Source organism: Bufo bufo, chromosome 3, assembly GCF_905171765.1.
Source record: "Bufo bufo chromosome 3, aBufBuf1.1, whole genome shotgun sequence".
NCBI classification, from domain to species: Eukaryota; Metazoa; Chordata; class Amphibia; order Anura; family Bufonidae; genus Bufo; species Bufo bufo.
Window position 1 is genome coordinate 626,694,867 of NC_053391.1, and position 6,000 is coordinate 626,700,866.

Sequence of the window (6,000 nt, forward strand, 5' to 3'; positions counted from 1 at the left end):
TGCGCCGGGCTTTTGATATTTGAAAAAAATTTAAATACCGGATCCGTTATTCTGGACGATACTGGATGAGACAGATCCGGTATATCACCGGATCCGGAAAAACAAGCTATCAGTTTGTACACGGCTTGCCGGATTCTAACAACGCTAATGTGAAAGTATCTTAATAGAAGGAAGAACAGAAGCCACTCCAGTCTCATAACACCACCCCTTCTATAGCAAGCTGGGCACCACCCTCTATGACAGTGATGGCGAACCTTTTAGAGACCGAGTGCCAAAACTGCAACCCAAAACCCACTTATTTATCACAAAGTGCCAACATGGCAGTTTAGCCTGAATACTACAGAGTAATATAGTATATCTTCCATGTACTTTATCATTTAGCTATAATAGCCTGCCTACATTCAATGTGCTGCTTGTGCCGTTCATAGTGTGCCCTGCGCTGATGAATGGCAGGAAAAGTCGAAGGCATATTGGTACACCATAGACTTTTTCCAGGGTGCGGGTGCCCACAGAAAGGGCTCTGAGTGCCGCCTCTGGCACCCGTGCCATAGGTTCGCCACCACTGCTCTATGACATACATGCGCCTTAAAGGGGTTGTCTCACTTCAGCAAATGGCATTTATCATGTAGAGAAAGTTATACAAGGCACTTACTAATGTATTGTGATTGTCCATATTGCCACCTCTGCTGGCCGGATTCATTTTTCCATCACATTATACACTGCTCGTATCCAGGGGTTAGGGGATGGGAGCTGCTGCACACACCGGCCTCTGTGAGCTCCCACAGTCCTAGCCACCAGAGGCCGGCACTTTTTCCTATAGTGTAAAAGCACGACCACCACTGCTGGATTGCAGGGTGGTCATAACTCCTGGACATGAGCAATGTATAACGTGATGGGAAAATGACTCAAGCCAGCAATGGAAGCAATATGGACAATCACAATACATTAGTAAGTGCCTTGTCTACATAATAAATACCATTACCTGAAGGAGACCACCCCTCTAATACATGGACGGTATATGTATAGCGGTTGTTTTCATGAGGCAAGCCTTTTAACATGAAAGCCTACCCGACTAAATTTCCCCTCAGTGCTCCAGAACAGCAGCTCACAGGACAGGCTGGAAAGACCCAGCTGTATGAGCCGCAGCATGAGCCTCTGACCCTGTGGTCATCACTCAGACCTGGCCTTCACATCATCAGTCCTGCCGAGGAAGACAACCCCCCCCCCCCCCCCACAGCACCACTCAGATCCCATCACTCATTATAAGGCCTCATGCACACGACCACATGTTTTTGTTCGGTCCGCAAAAATCACAGATGATGTCCGTGTGCATTCCATATTTTGCGGAACTGAAAAGCTGGCCCCTAATAGAACAGTCCTATCCTTGTCCGTAATGCGGACAATAATAGGACATGTTCAATTTTTTTTTGGCGGAACGGTTCCGCGTATGGCCCGAAGGAAAAAAAAAAAACGGAAGTGACACAGAAATAAAATACGAATGTGTGCATCAGGCCTAAAGTACAGCGGTCCCTCAAGTTACAATATTAATTGGTTCCAGGACGACCATTGTAACTTGGGTAATCGGTTCCAAAGCCCCAAAATGTCATCCAAGAAAAGAGAAAATTAAGATTTATCAAAATTAAGCAGATAACTAAGACCGATAAAACAAGTCCTTACACATAACAGTCAGGAACAGCTGATAACCAGCAACTACTAAAGCTATTTTACCAGAGAAGTGGCCTCGATTGGTTGGATCTGGGTCTGAGACGTTCTATGTTGAGTCTGGTTTCATCTTACGATTGGTCAGAACAGACCATTGTATCCTGGGGGATCACTGTATATGTGTTCATTGCTATGGGGTAGGGGTGGGCGATATGGCCTAAAATCTATATTGCAATATAATTTTAAGCATGTGAGATATATTGTTTTCTATATTTGGGGGGGTGTTTAAACTTTTTTTTTTTTTTTTACTTTTTATTTAATAACTATTAGCCTCCTTAAGGGCTAGAACCCTTGTCATATTCACCCTGATAGAGCTCTATTAGGGTGAATAGGACTTTACACTCTCCCTGCTGCCCTGTGCATAGTGCACACAGCACCAGGGAGCTGACTATGGCAGCCAGCCTATCATGTGCCCCCCCTAGCCCCAGCCTATCATGTGCCCCCCAGCCTATCATCATCCCCCCATGTGCCCCCCAGCCTATCATCATCCCCCCATGTGCCCCCCAGCCCCTGATCCGCCCCCCAGCCTCTCATGTGCCCCCCTCGCCTCTGATCAGCCCCCCAGCCCCTGATCCGCCCCCCAGCCCCTCATGTGCCCCCCTCGCCTCTGATCCGCCCCCCAGCCTCTCATGTGCCCCCTCACCTCTGATCAGCCCCCCAGCCCCTGATGCGCCCCCCAGCCTCTCATGTACCCCCCAGCCTCTCCCTCTTATCAGCCCCCTCTGGTAACAAACCCACCCCCCCTCCCTCCTCAGTATTAATCATTGGTGGCAGTGGCCACAGGGTCCCCCTCCTCCCCCCCATAATTGGTGGCAGTGGGCAGTTCCGATCGGAGTCCCAGCAGTGTAATGCTTGGGCTCCGATCGGTTACCATGGCAGCCAGGACGCTACTGAAGTCCTGGCTGCGATGGTATGTTAGTTAGCAGCATTATACTCACGTGCGCCGTGGCCGCCGGGTGCTCCTTCTTCTCATAGGTCTGTGCGGCGCATTGCTAATGCTATAAGCATTAGCAATGCGCCGCACAGGCAGAAGAAGGAGCGACCAGCGGCCACGGCGCACGTGAGTATAATGCTGCTCACCAACATACCATCGCAGCCAGGACTTCAGTAGCGTGACTCCTGGCTGCCATGGTAACCGATCAGAGCCCCAGCATTACACTGCTGGGACTCCGATCGGAACTGCCCACTGCCGGGACTCCGATCGGAACTGCCCACTGCCACCAATGCATACAAACATTCCCGGCACCCGACCTCTGACAGGACACTGTGATCCACGCGATTAACCCCTTAACTGAGGGGTTAATCACACGGATCACAGCGTGCAGTCATAGGGGCCGGGATATGGCCGGCACATTCATTGGTGGCACAGTGGCCACAGTCCCTCCCCTCCTCCTCTGTTCTTAGTGGCCAGCGGCAGCCGCGCACAGTGGGGAGGGAGGGACTCCTCTCCTTCTCCACTGTGCCGGCTCAGGAAACCATGGTGCGCGCCGAGAGCGCGATCATATCACGATCCAGCGATATGCGCAAAATCCATATTGTGGCACAAATTTATATCGCATATAATCGCCCACCCCTACTATGGGGTACCCCTTTCAATCCTTTCATCCCTTGATGGAGAATTCCTTTAAGCTCTCCATAGACAAAGATAACTCCCTCATCAGATAGGTGAGGATAACCTCTCTCTATCGGGCGGTCGGACATGATCAGCAGAGCCACACATACTAACGACATAATGATTAGTGTTATGGGTCATCAGGAGATCTGTCATTACACAGTATGAGCCGCCTAATAGACTATACACACACAAGATGACGGCAGAGATGTGACAGGACGCTACTCCTATAAACCTGCACCCTGGGGCCACATCCAGAGAGGACAGATTATGGGTGCTGGCACTGTGTAATTCTGCGGAAGGGGACCCCTAGGTAAAAGGTAGAACCAGAGCTGGGCAGCGTAAGGGGCAGCCAGCCAAGGACATCACACACATATAGGTATACACAGCCAGCCCATATCTATAGGGATATCACACACATATATATACAGCCAGCCCTTGCCTATATGGATCATACACACACACACATATATATATATATATATATATATATATATATATACACACACACATAGTCAGCCCTTGCCTATAGGGAGTGTGTGTATATATATATATATATATATATATATATATACACACACACACACAGCCCATATCTATAGGGACCATACACCTATATACAGCCCCATACAGATCGCTGGCATCCACCTCTGTCACATGTACGGACAGATCCCTGCGTATAATGCGCTCCCTCATAGCAATACATAGAACGCCTATATATAGGGGGGGGGGGGGTCAGCAGCTGGACCCCCTCCCATGACACACCAGTGCTCGGCCAGTACAGCCCCCAGCACTGCAGAGCCGTCCTGTCACAGCCCTAGCCCTGACACACAGGACCGGGGCCGCTATCCACGTTAGCCCCCGTTTCCCGACCACCGACCGGCAGCTCCTCACACCAGAGGCCGCCCCACACTGCAGCCCGGTGCCGCCTCTCACCTTCAGTCGCCTTCTTTGTCACTGTTCAAAGACCCCCAGCGATTCCTCTCCGTTCACTCCACCGTTCGTGTGCACCCTCACCGTGGTTACGGTCCCAGAGCTTCAAAATGGCGCCAATTTGTCTCTGGCGGCTCCAATGGAAGCGACGGCGACGGCGATGGAAAGAGCGCGGCCCGAGGCACTTCTCAAGGGGAGCAGCGCCACCATGCGGTAGAACGGAGAGGTGCCCCGCCTCTGCGTGACGTCACGGCCTGTGAAGGACTGCCGTCTGTGTCAGCGGAGGGATGTATGGCAGATACCGGGTGGACGGCGGACGTGGTGGAGGACTTCCTGCTGACCCTGTGTACAGAGTGACAGGACCCGGCTGGAGTACAGCTGCATATGGAAGGATAGTCTCCTCCATTCATAGTGAAGAAAGAGAAGGAAGTTCTCTACTAACAAAACAGCAAAAAACACCCAATATACTGAAGCTAAAGCTGGGTGCCCTCCACCCACCACATACCTGGTGCCAGGGGAGATCTACAGGGAAATGCCCAGTGGGCCCATGGAACCCTCCTCGTGGCCGCCCGCTGGGTACATAACGATCTGACGCTCTCATTATTGGGCGCATTCACACGAACGTAGTGTTTTGCGGTCTGTGAGTTGCGGATCCACAAAACACGGATACCGGCCGATGTGCGTTCCACAATTTGCGGACCACACATGGCCGCCACTACCATAGAAAATGGCTATTGTTTGCAGTTGCGGACAAGAATAGGACATGCTCTCTATTTTTGAGGGGCCAAGGAACGGAACAACGGATGCGGACAGCACGCGGTGTGTTGTCCGCATCTTTTGCAGCCCAATTGAAATGAATGGGTCCGCACACGTTCCGCAAAATTGCGGAATGGATGCGGACCCAAAAATATGGTCGTGTGAATGAGCCCTTAAAGAGATTGGCGCATCTCTAAGATACGGCATTGGTGTCAGATAGGAGGTGGCACCCGCTTCTATGACCAGAACAGGTCCTGAAGTGAAGGAGAGGGCACCGCGCATGCTCAGCATGCTCCCCGTTCATTGCTATGGGGGTTCCAAAAATGGCCAGGGGCATTTTGGAAGTCCCATAGCAGAGAATGGAGAGTGCACCGTGCGGCCACCGCTAAGGGACTGCCTGAAGTCTTCGAGCCACGCTCCGCTATGTTTGGAACTCCCATAGTGGTGAACAGAGGGTGGCTGTGCTCTGTTAGTTTCAGGGGATATGATGGGAATCTTTTTTGGAGATATGATGGGAATCTGATTGGTCGCTATGGGCAACTAAGCCTGTTTTCCTTTGCACCAGTTTTGATAAATCTCCCCCAGGCCGGTCTAACTTTACACCATCTACAGTAATAATAAATCTGGGCCAGTGTGCACTCATCTGGCTGGGTTCACCAGAATAAGAGGTGCTCTTTGCATGTGGCTCTTAGGCCTGTTTCACACTGGCGTTAATGGTTCCTGCGGGCTGTTCTGGCAGGGGAACAGCCTGCCGGATCCGTAACTACCATGCGCTGCCAGAAGTCTGTCCAGCCCCGTTCACTATGATGGGGACTGGCGGAGATTCGGCCGCAGCACGGTGAATATGCCGAGAGGTGGCCGGACAAATACCACTGCACTGCTGGAACAGCCTGCTGGGACCATTAACGCCAGTGTGAAACAGGCCTTAGCACTTCCTTAAAGGGAGTCTGTCACCTAATCTCAGCCTTTTAGACAGC

At 51.4% G+C, this 6,000-nt stretch overlaps 1 protein-coding gene across 1 annotated transcript in view; it reads right to left on the reverse strand.

Moving 5' to 3' along the window:
- The window catches only part of PDS5B (PDS5 cohesin associated factor B), a 148,963-nt gene extending 144,528 nt beyond the window's left edge, over nt 1-4,435 (reverse strand). Inside the window, exon 1 of the mRNA XM_040426139.1 lies at nt 4,271-4,435. The gene's annotated coding sequence lies outside the window, so the exon portion shown is untranslated. The remainder of the gene's footprint in view (nt 1-4,270) is intronic.
- Between the last annotated feature and the right edge of the window lie 1,565 nt (nt 4,436-6,000).